This window comes from Pongo pygmaeus, chromosome 6 (assembly GCF_028885625.2).
Source record: "Pongo pygmaeus isolate AG05252 chromosome 6, NHGRI_mPonPyg2-v2.0_pri, whole genome shotgun sequence".
NCBI classification, from domain to species: domain Eukaryota; kingdom Metazoa; phylum Chordata; class Mammalia; order Primates; family Hominidae; genus Pongo; species Pongo pygmaeus.
In genome coordinates, this window is record NC_072379.2 from 93,723,017 (window position 1) to 93,743,880 (window position 20,864).

The 20,864-nt window shown below is 33.8% G+C and overlaps 1 protein-coding gene across 7 annotated transcripts in view; it reads left to right on the forward strand.

Moving 5' to 3' along the window:
• Positions 1 to 20,864, forward strand: part of SEMA3A (semaphorin 3A) — a 515,603-nt gene that overhangs the window by 110,515 nt on the left and 384,224 nt on the right. For 6 of the 7 annotated variants that reach the window (XM_063667662.1, XM_063667661.1, XM_054495890.2 and 3 more), the window contains one exon: positions 6,479 to 6,555. The exons of the other annotated variant lie outside the window; for it this stretch is intronic. The gene's annotated coding sequence lies outside the window, so the exon portion shown is untranslated. The remainder of the gene's footprint in view (positions 1 to 6,478; positions 6,556 to 20,864) is intronic. 7 annotated transcript variants of the gene reach the window in all.

Genomic DNA, 20,864 nt, shown 5'->3' on the forward strand with positions numbered 1-20,864 from the left:
TATACTTTAAGTTCTGGGATACATGTGCAGAACGTGCAGGTTTGTTACATGGGTATACATGTGCCATGGTGGTTTGCTGCACCCATCAGCCCATCATCTACATTAGGTATTTCTCCTAATGCTCTCCATCCCCTTGCCCCCAACACCCCGAAAGGCCCCAGTGTGTGATGTTCCCTCCCTGTGTCCATGTGTTCTCCTTGTTCAGCTCCCACTTATGAGTGAGAACATGCGGTGTTTGGTTTTCTGTTCCTGTGTTAGTTTGCAGAGAATGATGGTTTCCAGCTTCGCCAATGTCCCTGCAAAGGACAGTAACTCATTCTTTTTTTTTATGACTGCATAGTATTCCATGGTGTATATGTGCCACATTTTCTTTATCCAGTCTATCATTGATGGGCATTTGGGTTGGTTCCATGTCTTTGCTATTGTAAATAGTGCCACTATATATATATTCTTTAGTTTATTTATAAACTGAAGAAATTTTAGATTTCTTTTGAATATTAATACAATTATATTGATCATAGAATGACATTATGGATAACTTCATTTACCCAGAAATATTGGAAAATGAGATTTTATCCATTATTGCCTAAGATAATCTGTTCTCACCACTGTGTGAGATTGAAATGACCATCATTGGAAAGTTTTTAAAGAGAGGAACCCTCTTCTGGCCAATGGGGAAGGGCTTTGAGAGAGGTGATCAGATGAACCCGAGGGGACAAGTATAAATTGTATCCCTTAAGATAGCACCACGCGTTACTGGAGACATGGCTATATTCAGGTAAATAGCTTTTGATCAGCAGTAACTGAATGATTCACCACCAATAACATGGAGGTCCTCCAGAATAATTAGACCATCTGTTGAGTCACAGCTGAAGTTCAATTGGTTTTCCACTTTGAACCAATGATGGACATCTCTCCCTGGGACACCTCCATATAAAAAATTATTTCTCTGATGATGGGTAGCAGAGATCAGTGAATAAAAATCTAAGCTTATTATCTATCAAACTGTAAAGATTCGAATTCCAGCACTGCCACTTAATATTGTAAACCTCAGGCAAGTTACTTAGCTTCAAACAGGGTCCTTTATTCCTTATTTACAAAATAAGAATAAGAATATCACAAAAGACATTGACATAACCAAAGCAATTCTGAGCAAAAAGAACAAAGCTGGAGGCACCACACTACCTGACTTCAAAATTTACTACAAAGCTATAGTAACCCAAACAGCATAGTGCTGGCATAAAAACAGACACATAGACCAATGGAACAGAATAGACAACCCAGAAATAAAACCATGTATTTACAGCCAACTGATTATCAACATTAGCAAGCTTGTAAGTAACTGATTTCTGTGCTTATTTGAGAAATTATTCTATCCAATGTGTATTGAAGAGCTATTATCAACAAAGGCACTAAGAGTATTAACTGGGGAAAGGACAGTGTCCTTAGTAAGTCGTGCTAGGAAAAATAGATATCCACAAGCAGAAAGATGAAACTAGACCCCATCTCTGACCATATGCCAAGATCAGCTTTAAATGAATTAAAAACTTAAATATAAGATCTGAAACTATGAAACTATTAGAAGAAAACATAGGGGAAATGCTTCAGAATATTGATCTGCACAAAGATTTTATGGAGATCTCAAAAATACAAGCAACCAAAGCAGAAATAGACAAATAAGATTATATCAAACTGAAAAGCTTCTGCACAGCAAAGGAAACAATAAAGTTAAGCAACAGCCTAAAGAATAAAAGAAAGTATTTCCAAACTATTCATCTGATAAGGGATTGTCACCCATAATATACAAAAAACTCAAACAACTCAAGAGCAACATAAATAAATAAATATAAATCTGATTAAAAATATGCAAACAATCTGAATTGACATTTCTCAAAAGAAGACACACAAACATCATAAAAAAATATGAACAAATGCTTAACATTGCTAATCATCAGGGAAATGCAAATCAAAACCAGAATGAGAAGTCATCTTAAACCTGTTAAAATGTATATTATCAAAAAGAGAAAGAGTAACAAATGCTGTTGAAGATGTGGACACTTCTTGTACACTGTTGATGGAATGTAAATTAGCACAGCCATAAAAAACAGTGTGGAAGTTCCTCAACAAAACTAAAAATAGAATTATCTTATGATCCAGCAATCCCATTGCTGGGTGTATATCCAAAGGAAATCAGTATGTCAAAAAGATATCTGCATCCCTGTTTATTACCACAGTATTCACGATAGCCTAGATATGGAATCAGCCCAAGTGTCCACCAGTGGATGAATGAATAAAAAACTGGTCTGTTAATGTATACCCAGTGGAGTATTATTCAGCCATAAAAATACTGAAATACTATCATTCATGTAAGGACGTGGATGGAACTGGAGGTCATTATGTTAAGCGAAATAAGTCAGGCACAGAAAAGTAAATACTACATGTTTTATCTCACCTGTGGGAGAGGAAAAGTTGATCTCATAAAAGCAGGGGGTAGAATAGTAGTTCCTAGAGGCTGGGAAGTGTAGAGCAGATTGGGGATAGGAAGAGACAGGTTAACAGGTACAAAACTGGAACTACATATAAGAAATAATTTCTAGTGTTCAGTAGTTAACAACACTGTAGTGACTACAGTTAACTTTTTTTGGTGTATTTTCAAATAGCTAGAAGATATAATTTTGAATATTCCCAACACTAAGAAATGATAAATGTTTGAGGTGATGAATATACAAATTAAACTGATTTGATTATCACACATGGTATCCTTGCATTAAAATATCATACAGTACCCTATAAATAAGTGCAATTATTATGTGTCAAATAAAAATAAGAATAAGTTTTAATAAAAGAAAGAATACCTACCACATTGGATTGGAGTATGGATCAAATGAAATAATTCCCCAAAGTACTCTGTTCAACCCTGGTACTGAAGAAGATTTTAGTGAATGGCAGCGGTCATCACATAGGGTTATTAAAAAGACAAATAAGGTAGCATACGTGTACAATGAATGGAGCTTGGCACTTTGCACACTCAATGCCCTTAATAATATTACTTTTTCCCGCCAGGCGTGGTGGCTCATGCCTGTAAGCCCAGCACTTTGGGAGGCCGAGGTGAGTGGATCACCTGAGGTCAGTTGTTCGAGACCAGCCTGGCCAACATAGTGAAACCTCATCTCTACTAAAAATATAAAAATCAGCTGGGTGTGTTGGTGGGTGCCTGTAATCCCAGCTACTCAGGAGGCTGAGGCAGGAGAATAGCTTGAACCAAGGAGGTGGGGGTTGCAGTGAGCCTAGATGGTGCCACTGTACTCTAGCCTGAGTGACAGAGTGAGACGGGGTCTCAAAAAAATAAAAAATAAAATAAAATATTACTTATTCCCTGAAACAGTCTCTTTAAAGTATCAATTTATGCCTCAAACATACACATCTCCTCCCTAGGATTGCAGATGATGAGTCATAGTGCACAGGGTTCTGTCACATGTAGAGGCTATGGCAGAGTGGCTGATCAAGTTACATATATCTCACAAGCACAGTTAAGCCTCTGATTCCCTATATACTGGCAATCATATACATTAAAAACAATTACTTCCACCAAATATACCTAGCATCAACCATACAAAGTTATCAATCTACTAGGCCAATTATATTATTAGAAGCTTGCTTTTCCATTTTTACATCTAAGTCTAACTCTTCTCTCTTAAAAGAATACTTTTAGAAATACCTTAAATGGTTTACTGTTATATTTTTGTGATCAGAACAATTTTAGATTATTATTTTAGCTTAACTATAAATACAGATCACTGTAAAGATGATAATATAAGCACAACACCTGTAAACCAGAGACAGTTTTAAACAAGATGGTCATTGTCCTTTTAAACATTTTGTTGTACTTGCGTATGCACATACACACACACACACACATCGATTCATAAAATGTAAGTGTATGAAATATATGTGTTTAATATGTGTATCTTAATGGGTACAGTGTTCATATTCAATAATTGACTTAAATATGTTTTTCGATGGACATGCAAGTTTTCTACTTCCACTGTTATCAGCAGTGCATCAGTGAACATCTTTGGGTGTAAATATCTTTGCACACATATTTATTGCTATTATTTTAAAGAATTCTTTGAATGGAATTGTTGGGTAAAGGATACACACATTCACATTTTTGATACATACTGGCTTTCACAAATCAATTACCAACTTTTGTTCTCACTGACATGCAGTGTCTTAAAGTTTGCATGAGTTTCATTCTCTGTTTACATTGTTTTCTCCTCTGGGCTTCTGCCCATGAGATGCTGCCTGAGATCCGTTCCTCTCCCGTGATCTCACGACCAGGCCTTCTTGACCATGCTTTTTCAATGACTCTTTTAGCTGGGCCCCTTCTTCAAACTTGAAGACTTCCTTGCTAATCTTCTTGTCACCTAAAGCCAAACTCATCTCATGCCATATTTTCAACAACTACTTGTTAAAAAATATAATACAAAATAGTAAATGCTAATGTTAATGAGTGTAACTTAAACTTTCTTGGAAAATGTTAATACTCACTTTTATTTTCCAGACACTAGACAAAGTACTATGTATGCATTATATGAAAATTGAATGTTATTATTATTAACTTCCTCTGCAATAAAAATCTGAAGCTCAGAAAATCTTAGTTATTTTCCAAGTACAAATATATATAGCACATTTGGGCTTATATCCTTGGTTGTATTATTGCAATTCTGTTCTTAACCACCGTGATGTACTGTTTGCATTTGGAAATTCAGGAACAAATTTAGAGCTTTGCCAACGTTTCAAAGGCATGATTTTATAAATTACTTTTATTCATAAATTACTGTGTGATAAAAAATATAAATTTACGTTGGGGTAACTCAGGCTGATCTCATATTATTTCAGAAAATATCTGTTATTTTAGTCCATAATAAAAGGTTACTGACCCTATTTGCTTTTTGTTAATAATGGTTGCGGACATTTCCTAAGAGATGCCTAGTTGAAAATATGTCCATGTAACTCTGATGAAGTAGGAATTTGAGCAAGCTTGTAGGTAACTGATTTCTGTGCTTATTTCAAAAGTGATTCTATTCAACATGTATTGAAGAGCTATTATGGAATAACAAACTACAGGAAATTTGGTGGCCTTAAAGAAGCCATCAGCTTGGTCCACTGGAGTTATCCAATGTGTGAACTCACTCTAGTTTCTACAGGTTGACTGGAGATACTTACTTAGTCTGGGCTTGGCTGGGGCAACTTAGCAAGGGCTTCTCCATTCTATATATTTTTCATCATTCTTTTGAAACCAGTGGTTTAGCCCAGGTATGTAAATTTTATGGTGATGGCAAAAGGACAAGAGAACAAATGGAAACATACAACATATCTTGAGGACTCAGCTTTTGGAGCTGGCATGTTGTCACTTTTACATCATTCTATTTGCAAAAGCAAGTCTCATGATGAAACTCATAGCCAAATAGTGGAGAAATAGGCTGTTCCCTTTTGAGGGAAGAATGGCAAACTCATGTGGCAAAAAGCATGGAGATAAGACGGAAGTGAGAAGTGGTGCCAGTAATACAAGCTAGCACCAAAGCAACTGAGTTTTTACTTGAAAAGATATTCTGGTTCTAAACTTAAAAACTAACCTATATTTTTAATTATTTGGTCATGTTGTACTATGAAGTTTTTTGATTTCCTGAGACAGAGAGGGCATGCTGCAGATGTTTTAATTTCTGGTCAGGTGATTTCTACGTATGAAATGATTTTGCCTGTGTCCTTTAAGAACCACTAGTGTGTTTCTCTGAATGCAGTTTTCAGCACTAAAACTCTCAATGAGTGACTCATTAAACTAATCACCATTGTACCCACCCACTCAACCTCTTGCCATGGCCTCCAAATCTGTGGCTGCTGTGTCACATAAGCATGAAAACTGTAGAATCCAGAATTCCTATTCAACTTGTGCCAAAACACTAAGCCTTTAAGTTTAAGAGCATTTGAGAGTAATTGTAAGAAAAATAGCTTGGTTGCTTTGTAACCAGATGCTAAGTTGACTATTACTCACTCACAGTGAGTTAACCGGAAATTAAAGGAGGAAGTCACAGCCCCAGAGTGTGAAAGAAGATAGCGGGAAATGTCCAAAGCAGTTAAGAGGGCGAACAGATTTTGTCTAAAAAGATAAGGCAGCTAAACAGAGGGTGAGAAGACATGAGCCAAATTTACACACACAAATAGTGGAAATAATCTCTGAGAATCCAATTTGGGAAGAAGTGAGGGAGATAATAGTGCTCTGAGTGCCTAGTGATGAGAGAACAAAGAGGTTAACGATGCCTGAGAGACGGGATCAGCAATGTTTCCAAGGTGTCATGGAAGAGTGTGCTGGCAATAGGACAGAAGTGTGCTTTTTTGTTTATTAAACCAGTTTACTAAGAAGGTTCAAGTTTGCGTCAAAGTTCAAACTTTATAAATTGTTTGCTTTGCTTTCCAGAATATTTAAAAAAACGATCCATGGGACAGTCTAACATAACAAAGGGAATTATTCATCAAGAAGAGGCCCTTTAGCCGGTAAGTGTGAGGAAACCCTTCATCTTTAAAAGTCATATGACTCTTTGCTTGGTGTTTGACTTTAAGTGGAACCGAAAAAGTTTTAAGGAGATTAACATCTTTATATTCTTAAAGCTAACGTCTTCAAAATAACAACCTCAAAGCAAAGTGAAAAATCCAATCAGATGTTTATTTTTTCAAATTCAAACATATATAATATTGTTTCTCAACTTCTATGAGACATAGGGCTTGTCTTGATGTAAGTAATGAGATGGATATAATTATGTTCCATGATTTAATATTTTATTTTCTTACATCTTAGTTATGAGTTGATGCTATAGTCTGAACAATTAAGACCTAAATGCTCTTTGAAATTTACATAAAAATACAAAATTTTGTGTTAGAAAATTACTTTTTAAAAAACTCAAGTATTCTGCATCGGGGTAGAAACTAAAGATAATTGCCAATTCTAGATGTTATTATGATTACTTTTCCAATTTTATTGTTTTAAATGCCTCAACTGTCTACTTCCCCCATACTATATGACATAAATTAAAGTCTCTGAGCCATGTTATATGTTGTTCACTAGTAAACATCAACGTGCTGGTACAGAAAGGCATATCTGATTCTGTAAAAAGTTTCTGAAGGAACAAGATAATAAAAAAACAATGTAAACCTATTTGCACCAACCTAATATTACTGGAAGGAGTTTCTGTCAATAACTACTGATGTGACCCAGTGCTTCTAACCTATATGTATGTGCATCTATGTATATATGTTAGATAGGGTAGATATACATATTACCTATCTATATACCTACCTATTTACCTCCTTCCTCTCCCTCCATCATCCATTCTCACGTTCTATATGGTTATATGTTCTATATGGTATACTAGATACTCAACTAATCTATTTCAAATAAACAAATTAGTAGTTTCATCCATAGCTGTTGTTAGCATGGAGAAACTTGGGGGAACTGAGAATCTTTTATTCTGCCTTAGAACATGCTATATTAACTTGTGTTTTATGTAATTACCATTGTATGTCTCCTTATTTTTGTCTCTAAAGAAACTTTACATCTTACAACTTCATCCCTGTGAATTAATTTTATTTCCTTACCTATAAAATGAGAATAAAAATATACATTATAAAGGTATATTTGAGGTCTAAACAAAATAATGTGTATTAAATGTAATGCCTTGAAAAGGTAAATGTTTATAAATTGGCATGGTTTTGAGACAATAAGAAAAACTAGAATTGGCACATGGTTAAAGTGAGAATTCAACAGAGCAACCAAGATGTTCCTAACCTTTTCTTTTTAATTGCATTTGAGGCCTATCAAATCTAACTTTTACACAAAATTATAAATTATTCATAATTTCCAAAGATATTTTATATTTTATCTTAAGAGGTGTCTGCTAAACTATATAAATCTGGAAGGAAACTTATGCTAAAATATAAGGTATTGGCCTATGTGTACACACATTGCTCATTCTCTAATGAGGCTCTGGAGCTATGAAACATGCGTGGTGCGGTGTGGAAACAAAGTTTATCGATTGTGACTCACATATATTATCACATTAAATCCCTATAAATTCTTAAACACGATTTCTTTTATCAGTTTATGCCTATACTCAAAACCAGCAATTGCTTCCTTTGCCTGCAGAATAAGTTACTAGTTCCTAAATTGCTATTCCAAGTTCTCAAGAATCTGGTCCCATTCTACCTCTTTAAGGTTTTTTTCTACTTATGCCCATTAAAATTTTGTGCTTCAATCAGATTAACCTATTCATTCAATCCACAATTCCAAAAGCAGTCTACATCCTTACCTTTGTTTTTGCAGCTTCCTTTCCTATTTGGTATGACTTTCCATCTTGACAAAAGCTTATATGTCCTTTAAATAACAGGTCCAGCCTCTACCTAGCTGCATCTCTGAATCATCTCAGTTGATTTTATCTCACCATTATCTGAAAAAAATTAGTAATATTTATATTACTAATTTTCATTCATATAAAAATATTAATTTACTAATTACTAATACAATTTGATGTTATTTTTATTACATATATAATATATATATTTAATACCTGTCACCTCTTTCTAAAATGGCATACCTGTGAGTCTTTGTTTTGTTCACCATTTTATAAACAGTACCTAGATTTTCACCTGAAAAATACTAGATGCTCAACTAATCTATTTTGAATGAATGAATTAACATTTACAAATAACTAGATTAGGAATATGTTGTCTTTTCTGGTCTGCAGAATTTGGGTGTTGAATATATTTCTTAAAAAGACTGGTCAATATAAACATCTGAAGACTAGATTCTTCTTTTGTACCAAGTCTGTCACTTCACGGCAACTCTCTTAAACAAGCTACATTTCAGTTTCTATTTATGAAATAGTAATAAACATTATTGCCTTTGTTCTTGTCACTTGAAGTTACAAAACTGATGGAAAAAAAGTACGTTGAATTCCAAAAGTCACTTTCAACAGCTCGTTATTAACTTTGGAATGACTAAAAATGATTCTTCTGCTTGGTTCCAAAGAAAGATAATAATGCACTTTGGTGTATTAGGGATAAGTCCATACAGAACACAGGATATTAAAATACATATTTATAAGAAAGGTTCCAGACATCCCAAATTCATCAAATGTCTGGCTCTAAGTCGGTTTGAAGTTTTGCCTGGACTCCGGATATAGATTTGTGTATTTTATCTGTCCATCTCTATATTTTTGATTTCCACTGGGATTCAGTTTTGGCAACATGAGTTTATTGTTTCCAGTGAAAACATCAATATACTAATTCCCAATGAGATGAATTAACATTGTGCTCTAGTGATATCTTCAGTTTTTGGGCTGGATATATATTTGATGGAAAATCTATACTGAAGATTCATGATTGATATAAAATCCAGTGACTTGTGCATACACAAATTTATACAAGTTATATGTAAATTTATCTTACACTTGTTACCTATATATGTGTTTTTGCATATATATTTATGCTAGATATATATAGTGAATATGTACGTCTATATATTGTATATGTGTGTGTATGTATATCTGTATACATATACACTTGCTATATAATAATCAAGGTGAGATAAATTGTATATATTACTTATATAGAATTAACATGCATTTTATATGTTAATTATAATAATAATTGTTAGAAACTATTAGTCATTTAGGTAAGATGCTTATTTTTGTTCATCTTTTGCTTTAAATTTATCTTACTTTGGTCATTATATGGCCAGTATGTTTATATGTATATACTATATTTGTACTGTATAAATACATTATACAGTACATTAAAACAATAACATAAAACCATAAAGCCAAACCAAAATTCTGACCTACTGATGTAATTTTTAAGTGATGCATAAAATAACTACCTTGCTTTTAAAATTATCTTTATCCTTGTAAACCTCATTACAAAGACAAATAACATGTTTTTAATTACAACTCATCAAAAATGACAATGATTTATATCCATAAGTGGTTGTGACATGCGGGTCACTTTCTATTGGATTGCATACAAAATAAAAGATTAAATTTCATTAAAAAAACTGAGTTCTTTTTAGAAGCTCACTGTTTTGTTAAGCAAGATTTGCTAACATTATGGTGAATGAATCTGCAGACCATTTTTAAAGTTGTAAAGAAAAATAGAATTTTTGTTTTGTTTTTTTTTTTTCTTTTCTTTTTTTTATTATTATTATTATTATTATTATTATTATACTTTAGGTTTTATGGTACATGTGCGCAATGTGCAGGTAAGTTACATATGTATACATGTGCCATGCTGGTGCGCTGCACCCACCAACTCGTCATCTAGCATTAGGTATATCTCCCAATGCTATCCCTCCCCCCCTCCCCCCACCCCACAACAGTCCCCAGAGTGTGATGTTCCCCTTCCTGTGTCCATGTGTTCTCATTGTTCAATTCCCACCTATGAGTGAGAATATGCGGTGTTTGGTTTTTTGTTCTTGCGATAGTTTACTGAGAATGATGATTTCCAATTTCATCCATGTCCCTACAAAGGACGTGAACTCATCATTTTTTATGGCTGCATAGTATTCCATGGTGTATATGTGCCACATTTTCTTAATCCAGTCTATCATTGTTGGACATTTGGGTTGGTTCCAAGTCTTTGCTATTGTGAATAATGCCGCAATAAACATACGTGTGCATGTGTCTTTATAGCAGCATGATTTATAGTCCTTTGGGATATACCCAGTAATGGGATGGCTGGGTCGAATGGAATTTCTAGTTCTAGATCCTTGAGGAATCGCCACACTGACTTCCACAAGGGTTGAACTAGTTTACAGTCCCACCAACAGTGTAAAAGTGTTCCTATTTCTCCACATCCTCTCCAGCACCTGTTGTTTCCTGACTTTTTAATGATTGCCATTCTAACTGGTGTGAGATGGTATCTCATTGTGGTTTTGATTTGCATTTCTCTGATGGCCAGTGATGGTGAGCATTTTTTCATGTGTTTTTTGGCTGCATAAATGTCTTCTTTTGAGAAGTGTCTGTTCATGTCCTTCGCCCACTTTTTGATGGGGTTGTTTGTTTTTTTCTTGTAAATTTGTTGGAGTTCATTGTAGATTCTGGATATTAGCCCTTTGTCAGATGAGTAGGTTGCGAAAATTTTCTCCCATTTTGTAGGTTGCCTGTTCACTCTGATGGTAGTTTCTTTTGCTGTGCAGAAGCTCTTGAGTTTAATTAGATCCCATTTGTCAATTTTGGCTTTTGTTGCCATTGCTTTTGGTGTTTTAGACATGAAGTCCTTGCCCATGCCTATGTCCTGAATGGTAATACCTAGGTTTTCTTCTAGGGTTTTTATGGTTTTAGGTCTAACATTTAAGTCTTTAATCCATCTTGAATTGATTTTTGTATAAGGTGTAAGGAAGGGATCCAGTTTCAGCTTTCTACATATGGCTAGCCAGTTTTCCCAGCACCATTTATTAAATAGGGAATCCTTTCCCCATTTCTTGTTTTTGTCAGGTTTGTCAAAGATCAGATAGTTGTAGATATGTGGCATTATTTCTGACGGCTCTGTTCTGTTCCATTGATGAAATGAATGAAATGAAGCGAGAAGAAAAATAGAATTTTTGAAGCTTATAACCTATTTTTAGAAATACCATGGGTTATCTATAAGTAAGCTTCAATATTTTATGTTATAAATTTAATTTCTATAGCACCTATAACATTACATTGTGCTCACTTATGTACTCAAGTCACATCCTTGAAAGCATTACTTCTACTTTTGTGATGTTTCTATATTTAGTAAGTAGCATAGAATATTTATAAAATTATTTTGTATTTACTGAATGTGTTCATCAGAAAGTCCAACATTTTATAAACCTAAGATTTCTTCAAGATTCTTTTAAATAAACAGAATTGTAGATTTGACTAAGGGAAATTTTATGACACTCCAAAGAATTCAATGCAGTTTCTTTAGCTTACTTTTTGAGATTTTTTCATAGTTTCATTTCCATCTTTATTTTCAACCGGATCTGCCTCTACCTATATATATAGGTCTACTCATTATTCCAAATGCAAGTCTTGCTTTCTCACCTATCTGCCTTTTTCATTCCATTATTCCTGTCTGAAATGTTTTCCCTCTGCAAGTCCTATCAAAATCTTAGGCTCTTGTTAAGCCTCAACTCACATCCAGTCTTCTTTCTCTGAAGTAACTGGAAGAGCTGTGTGGAGCTATACTAGATCACCATCTTTTCTGATCATCTGTAGCAAATCTGTCCTTTGAATATCAAGAGAAACATTTGGCAAAACTATTGTTTGGCGATTTTTTTCTTAAGAAGGGGTATTTTAAATATGCACATACATTAGCTCTTTAAATATATTTAGGATTCTTAAAGACATAAACAAATTATGTAGATTATTTTTGAGGATCCACTGGCCTACTTTAACAATACTTCCTTTTAAGGCAATGGCATATAACCTGAATTAAATCAAGTAGCATTTGTTTGCTTCTTTCTTTAAGATGAAAAATTAAGTAATTAAACTACATTGCGGACATATATTCACAATTGATAATTCCACATCTCACCTATACATTTATTTTTTATTAGAAAATGTCTTTCTTACTTCTACTCTAGCCCCAGTTCCTAGAGGGGCCTTGCTGACCCTTACTTGAGGACATTAATTGAACTGTCTATGAATCAGATTCATAGACATATGTCATATATAAATGGTCAAGCCCCTGAACATGTTGCTTAAAATCTCTGCACCTCAATTTATTCAAAAATTAAGTTTTTTTTTTTAAGATTAAAGGCATTTTAGTGTATGCAAATTTTTTAGAACATTGAATTGCTGAACAAACTCTCAGGTATCTGCCTATAGAATCAAGTGAGAGCACAAGAAAAAACATCCTGCATAATCAAGTAGCTAGATTTGAATTATCTTTTTTATATGGTTAGTGTTGGAATAGCAATTTACCGCTAGTATGCTTATCACTTTAAAATACCTCAGAAAATGACATGTGGATTTTTATTGCACAGAAAGGCCTTTTCTCAGTTGTTGTTTATGGATGAACCAAGTGAATCTCTTGGGGAGACTTAAGTAATTCTGCCTTGGAGTGCTCACCTATTAAGGCAGAAAGAGTATGTGTTCCACGTTCTTGCTTGATTGAGTGTAAAGTATGGTTGTAGTATGCTTGAGTGTAGCACGGAGTCACAGAGGATGCAGTGAGAATTAGATAGCAAGAATCCATTTTCCACTACAGTGGTTTGCTTAGAAATTTGATTATAGCAGATTGATAAAAGGAGTAATTTACTGTTTTAGTAAATGAATACTGATCATGTCATCATAATTTACCATTTTAATATTATATTACTGTACCACTTATTACAATTGTAATTATTTATTTGATGCTTTAGTTTCTCCACTACACTGTCACCTTTATAATGGGATGATATATTTCTGCTTTAGTTGAAAATGTATTCGCGGGCCTAATTCAGGTCTGTGGAACCTACTACTAGGTTCACAGTAAATATACGATGATGTAAGTTTTCATTTCTGAAGCAAGTGTACTGTGTTGGCTAACATAAAATTAAATCAGAGGGGGTAAAGTGAAGTAAAAAATTAATGGAGAAGAAGGTCTTTGACATATAGACAGGTCAAGAGTCTTTTATAAAAATAATGATGTGTCTGTCTGTGACCGGTTCAGTGCAAGCTTTTCAGAGGTAGTACAAACACCTTTGTTTTTCCTTATTGACAAATGTGATATTTAAATCATTTAGTTAAAGAGTAGTGTCTCCACTTTTTTTAGTTTATGTTTTCATAACCATGTTATAATTACTCAAATGTAAATTATGATATAATTTAAATGTTATAATTTAACTTACTCAAGATAAAATATTTAACTATTAGTTAAACTCATGTTACTTATTGTAGATGTGTTATCTATTCACAATCTTTTAGAATAATTATCTTGTGATGTTCATGCATTTCTCAATATCAGATTGTGTCTAGATTTTGTTGTAAATAGAAATACGTTAAATGTAAAAATTCACTTAAGACTAACAGCGTGATTTTGAAGTTGTTGCAGCAAAAAAAAGTAAGAATATAAAAGTGTTAATATGATGAATAATAAATAACTAGAAGTCAGCATACTAAAAATGTGGTTACCAGTTTATACAAGCAGATCAGTGGAAAAAATAATAATAATACAGTATGAGATACAGTCATATTTACTTTGAGAAAGAATTCTTCTCAAAAGTGAAGAACTCACTTAGGGAATTAATTTTGGAGACAAAGAGAGATGAGGGTTTGAATCCTGCATTCAATACCTATGAGCTCTGTGACACTGAACAAGTAATACGCTTTCAGCCTCTATTTCAAGTATAGAGTGGGCATTATAAAATAAATGCAGAGAGAGAGCTCAAACAAAGCACTTATATCTAGACTATTCTGAACCATAAAGGCACCAAAAGAACATCTTTTATTGGTTCCAAACTTTTAATATATATGATATTCCTTTCCAAACATGAGTACTTGAGTAAACTGGGTAAGATAATGTTCTCTCTGGCACGTAGGCTTTTGTAACTATTTCTCCTTGTCACAACATCATTTATTTTCCTGTGGCATAAACCCCACCCAAACACCCCTCAATTCTCCCTACAGGATTGAATTGACTCTATCTCCTATATTACTATTCCTAATGATTATTATTTAATTTTCATATTTTTTTTATTCCCTCTGTAGTGCCATAACCACAAGGTAATGGTAAGGCAGGGTCCTATTGCTGGGCAGCTGGGAATAGAGTTAATGCACCATGCAGCTTTGATCAAGAATTGTAGCTTTATTTGGTCAGATGCATTCTGTGTTTTTAACTGCTCTCATTCTTGTGGTTACAAGAATGCAAACAATTCTGCAGTTCCACCTCTTTTTTTTTTTTTTCTCTTGTTCTTTTTTCTCTCACTCCTCAGTCTCTCTATGGCCTCAGGGCCTGCTTGACCTGCACAGTTTATTCTGAATTTACTAACTTCTTTTAGTTCCAAATGTTACTTTTGGTTACTTTTCCCCTTTTCTTGTAAAATAAATTTTACCTCCAATCTATAATTAACTGAAATAAAGTGACAGCATGGTAATGCAAGTATAAAATTGTTTTTTGCTATTTGGAAGTACAATAAATGCTTAGGTTCCCATGTCACATAACAAAATACATTCTGGGTAATAAATATTTAGTTTATTGTGCAATATAACAATATACTTTTTGTGGCTGAAATAATTAAATGTAAAAATTCAAATGATTTTTTAAATTCTAAAAAAAAAATAAATACAGCTGTAATCCAAAAGGGTGATGGATTTCTAAGCTTGAATAATGAAATGGAATTAAGAAGTAAATATTTAATAACACAGAATTGACAGTTTTATTTGAAAAAATCATTTTATATATTCGTGTCTCTGTATTTTCTTTCTTTAAGGCCAATGTACAAGATGTTTTCAGGGACTGTTTTAAGGGAATATGACAAAGGATTATGTCAATATATGAAACTTATTGGTTTCAGAATCTAGTTACATTCTTAAAAAATCACTGAGGACCCTAAAAGGTTTTGTTTATGTTTATCAGTATTTACTGTACTGGAAATTAAAACAGATATTTTATAATATATATTTATTATGTCATTTAACAACTATAATAAATAAATCTTGTGTTAACCAATGCATATTTTAATGAAGATATATTTTCAAAACAAAATGAATTAGTGAGCAAGTACCATTGTTTCATTATTTTTGAACATCTCCATAACATCTGGCTAAATAGAGGGGTTCTCATACCTGCATCTGCTTTCAATCTGTGGTGATGGCACTCATCTGCAGCCTCTGGAAAACTGCACAGTACACTCACCAGAGAATGAGAGGGGAAGAAACAGCTTATATCCTAATATTATTTTAAAAGTAATGTTGACCTTGCAGAGCCCCTGAAACGTTCTTAAGGAAGCTTAGAGTTACCTAGATCACACTATGAGAAAGATTGGCCTAGACCAATCAGGACTATACAGGGAGCTGGAATTAATAACAATATTACAAAAACAGCACAGCTGCTATAGAAGAGGAGCAGAATAGTTGTGAAAGTTACAATCACAATTTGTCTAAACCATAAAGTTTATTGTACTGAAGCCGTTCACAATAGGCCAATTCCACATAATTAAGTGGAAACATGTTTGTGTTATAAAATTGAAGGCAAAAAATACAAAATTAAAAATCTTAGGTCAATTAAATGTGTATAGATATTTTATAGATAGATATAGATCTAAAGAAAGCTGTTAAAACTTTTGTTTTTAAAGAACTGGGGTGAAAAATTGAAAGAACATGCAGCAAAAATAATCAGCACTTGCCTTTAAGGCAAAGGCACCTGGGTATGTATTTTCGAATGTCCGAGAGTGAAAAAGCAGTGACAATCTAGTCTCTATCTCCTGAACTGTCATGAAACTTTAGATCACTGAACTGTTTTCTCTCAGGATTTCTATTTCTCTCACTTAATGAATCAGTTCTTTGTTGGTTTGGAATTAGGTCCAGAATAGCTGTTCCCCAAATAATTCATTTCCTTTATCTTTGATGGATAGAATTTTCAGTAAGGTGTATGAGGAATTTGTCAGATGATGTGATTTTGCTAAGAGAATTTCAGCAGATGTCCGTAGACTAACTCTTCCCTTGCTACTTTAGCTTCTGAGGCAGCATGGTGATCTGGGTCAGGGCATATCATCTATTTCCTGCTCTAGCTAATTGTACAGTAATGTACTCCCACACTGCTATTTACTTTGTAACTTCCCCATTTTTTCTTCATCATTAGATCTGTAGCATATTTCCAAACTTGGATCAATGAATGAACACTGCTTTTTGCAGACATAGAGCAGGGCTCTAGATAGAGTCTACTCTGTCCTACTCTGGAGTAGCCCATAGTCCTATATGTTATGACAATTACTTTGTGTTTATTATTTGAATTACATTTTTATCTTTATTCTGCCTTCCCATACTCTTACATACATCCTTAACATTAGAAAATGGATGTTACCATAAAATTATCAGTAAAAATGCTAGAGTTCCATGTAATTATGCAAACACGAATAATTAACAATACTTATTCTACTATAAATATAGAAAGGGATTTCATATGTTCTGAACCATATCAAACTTAAAGTTGTAAACTTTTACAAGAAGCCATAATTGAAGGATAAGATTACAAAGTACAATAATGATTTCACAGCGACATATTTGCCTTTGTTCACCATCATTCATTTTTATTCAGCTCTAGCAAATAGTGTGCTGAATCTCTCTGATGTTTTTAGAACAAGTTTCCAAAAATGTCTTCCAATATTGATGATGAAACTATAAAAACCCTGAATAATGATAATAAAATTAACAATCATTGAACATTTATTTTATGGTTGATATTGAGAATTATTACCTTTAGTTATCTCAACACCACTGTGATGTTGTTACTGTTATTTTTGCTACTTTATAAATATGGCAACTGAATCTGGGAGAAATTAAGAATTTATTCAAGGTTATTTATTTATTTATTTATTTAGCATGGGGGTCTCAGTACATTGCCCAGGTTGGTCTCAAACTCCTGTTCTCAAGTTTACAACAGTTGTGAGCCACCACGACTGGCCAAGGTCATCCAATTATTTAGTGATGAAGGAAGACTGTTTATCTTAGAGAGATTGTCTTCAGACCTCTCTTTCTTAACCACTAAATATACCATACAAAACTATATGAGCAACATTAATATCTATACTTAGAGTAATTTTAAAAACCAAAGAGAAACAACTGAAAGCTATAATCTGTTTTCAAGAATTCATAAAACTATCATAGAAATAGAATAAGAGAGAGCCTAGAGCCGAGTTCACCCTGCAGTTCTCTCTTCTAGGATCCTTTACACAGGAAGTAATGAAAATGAAGGACACCGTCTCCTCTACAGAGTCCTTCAGTTAACTTCCCTGGCCTACCTGTAAAGATGCTTCTCTGACCCTTTTGATTATGTCATTAGCATTTATATGAATTAGCAATAGACTTTTTAAAATTCCCCTTGTTCAATGTACTTTTCCAGAAGGCTTAAGTTCCTTGTCTATGTCATAAGATTCATTGTAATTAGGGTATCATTAGTAATTAAGAGTCTTCCCTTGACTCTTATTTTATATTACTTGTTCTCCCTAATGGTGTCAATCTATCCATTTTCTTTCAATAGAATATTGCTTCATATTTAGAAAATCTAACTCCCATGCTCGGTAAGGATAGATATATTTATTTGCATTATAAACATTGCTACATAACTGAGTAGTAGAATTTCCTCTACCTTGAAATAGCTTTCCGTTTTCCATTTGTATTTCAGTTTTTTTATTTTTCCTTTATTTATTTCTTTCCCTTGTTCAGGAATATTATAATAACTGGTTTCTATTTTGCATCATTTCTTCCCTTCAATATGCCTTACAAATCTTAAAAGTTATTGAAGTTTATTAGCTGTTCTTCTTAGAAACATGCTCAGCACTTCATGAGAACATGTTCCTGGTTTGGCTCTCTCATCTTTGGATCAGAATCTCCAGTGAAACTCAGCCATTGTTCCCTTCTGGAAGTTGTGAAAACTAGCTTATTTTTCCCAAAGTCAATGAAGTCTGTTAAAATCTTCTCTCTCACAATAAAATTTATAGTAAGCATTTGAAGTTGTAAAACATTTTCAAGTATTCAACAGAAAAAAATGGAAAATTGCATATTAAACTAATTTTGAATTCTTGATAACATAGTTTTTAAAATAACATTTTTAGCTGTACATTTTTATTTTTAAGTTTAATTTTAATTCCTGAAAGTAGATTTGTAGAGTGTTGTTTAAATTTGTAGACTCTGCACTTGAACCTGGGGGGGCAGAGGTTGCAGTGAGCCAAGATCATGCCATTGCACTCCAGCCTGGGTGACACAGAGAGACACTATCTCAAAAAAAATTTTTTTTTAAAAAGTGGATTTTACAAAATTGCTGTTAGTAGGGATAGCTGGCCAAAATGTATGGTTTACTCTATTCTGCTTTGACACTGAGCTAATTTAAGAATACTCTGCACATTAGAAGCAACCTGTATAATAGATTGTATTCTAGACTCATCTTGACATGCTGCAAGGCTTTGGGTAAGTAAAAAATGTGCTAATACTTTTAAAACTATAATCTGCTTAAATGTAACACCTTCCAGATCCAGCAAAGCAAGGATTTTGAAGTTGTTTGTCTGTTTATAAATTAGTTTAACAAACTGTCTCTCAGACCACAGTGCAATCAAACTAGAACTCAGGATTAACAAACTCACTCAAAACCACTCAACTACAAGGAAACTGAACAACCTGCTCCTGAATGACAGGGTACATAACAAAATGAAGGCAGAAATAGAGATGTTCCTTGAAATCAACCAGAACAAAGACAGAACATACCAGAATCTCTGGGACACATTTAAAGCAGTGTGTAGGGGGAAATTTATAGCACTAGATGCCCACAAGAGAAAGCAGGAAAGATCTAAAATTGACACCCTAACATCACAATTAAAAGAACTAGAGAAGCAAGAGCAAACACATTCAAAAGCTAGCAGAAGGCAAGAAATAACTAAGATCAGAGCAGAAGTGAAGGAGATAGAGACACAAAAAAAACCCCTCAAAAAATCAATGAATCCAGGAGCTGGTTTTTTGAAAAGATCAACAAAATTGACAGACAGCTAGCCAGACTAATAAAAAAGAAAAGAGAGAAGAATCAAATAGACGCAATAAAAAATGATAAAGGGGATATCACCACCGATTCCACAGAAATGCAAACTACCATCAGAGAATACTACAAACACCTCTATGCAAATAAACTAGAAAATCTAGAAGAAATGGATAAATTCCTCCACACATACACCCTCCCAAGACTAAACCAGGAAGAAGTTGAATCTCTGAATAGACCAATAACAGGCTCTGAAACTGAGGCAATAATTAATAGCTTACCAACCAAAAAAAGTCCAGGACCAGACGGATTCACAGCTGAATTCTACCTGAGGTACAGGGAGGAGCTGGTACCATTCCTTCTGAAACTATTCCAATCAATAGAAAAAGTAGGAATCCTCCCTAACTCATTTTATGAGGCCAGCATCATCCTGTTACCAAAGCCTGGGAGAGACACAACAAAAACAGAGAATTTTAGACCAATATCCCTGATGAACATCGATGCAAAAATCCTCAATAAAATACTGGCAAACCGAATCCAGCAGCACATCAAGAAGCTTATCCACCATGATCAAGTGGGCTTCATCCCTGGGATTCAAGGCTAGTTCAACATACACAAATCAGTAAACATAATCCAGCATATAAACAGAACCAAAGACAAAAAACACATGATTATCTCAATAGATGCAGAAAAGGCCTTCTACAAAATTCAACAGCCCTTCATGCTAAAAACTCTCAATAAATTAAGTATTGATGGGACGTATCTCAAAATAATAAGAGCTATCTATGACAAACCCACAGCCAATATCATACTGAATGTGCAATAACGGGAAGCATTCCCTTTGAAAACTGGCACAAGACAAGGATGCCCTCTCTCAGCACTCCTATTCAACATAGTGTTGGAAGTTCTGGCCAGGTCAATGAGGCAGGAGAAAGAAATAAAGGGTATTCAATTAGGAAAAGAGGAAGTCAAATTGTCTCTGTTTGCAGGTGACACGGTTGTATATCTAGAAAACCCCATCATCTCAGCCCAAAATCTCCTTAAGCTGATAAGCAACTTCAGCAAAGTCTCAGGATACAAAATCAATGTGCAAAAATCACAAGCATTCTTATACACCAATAACA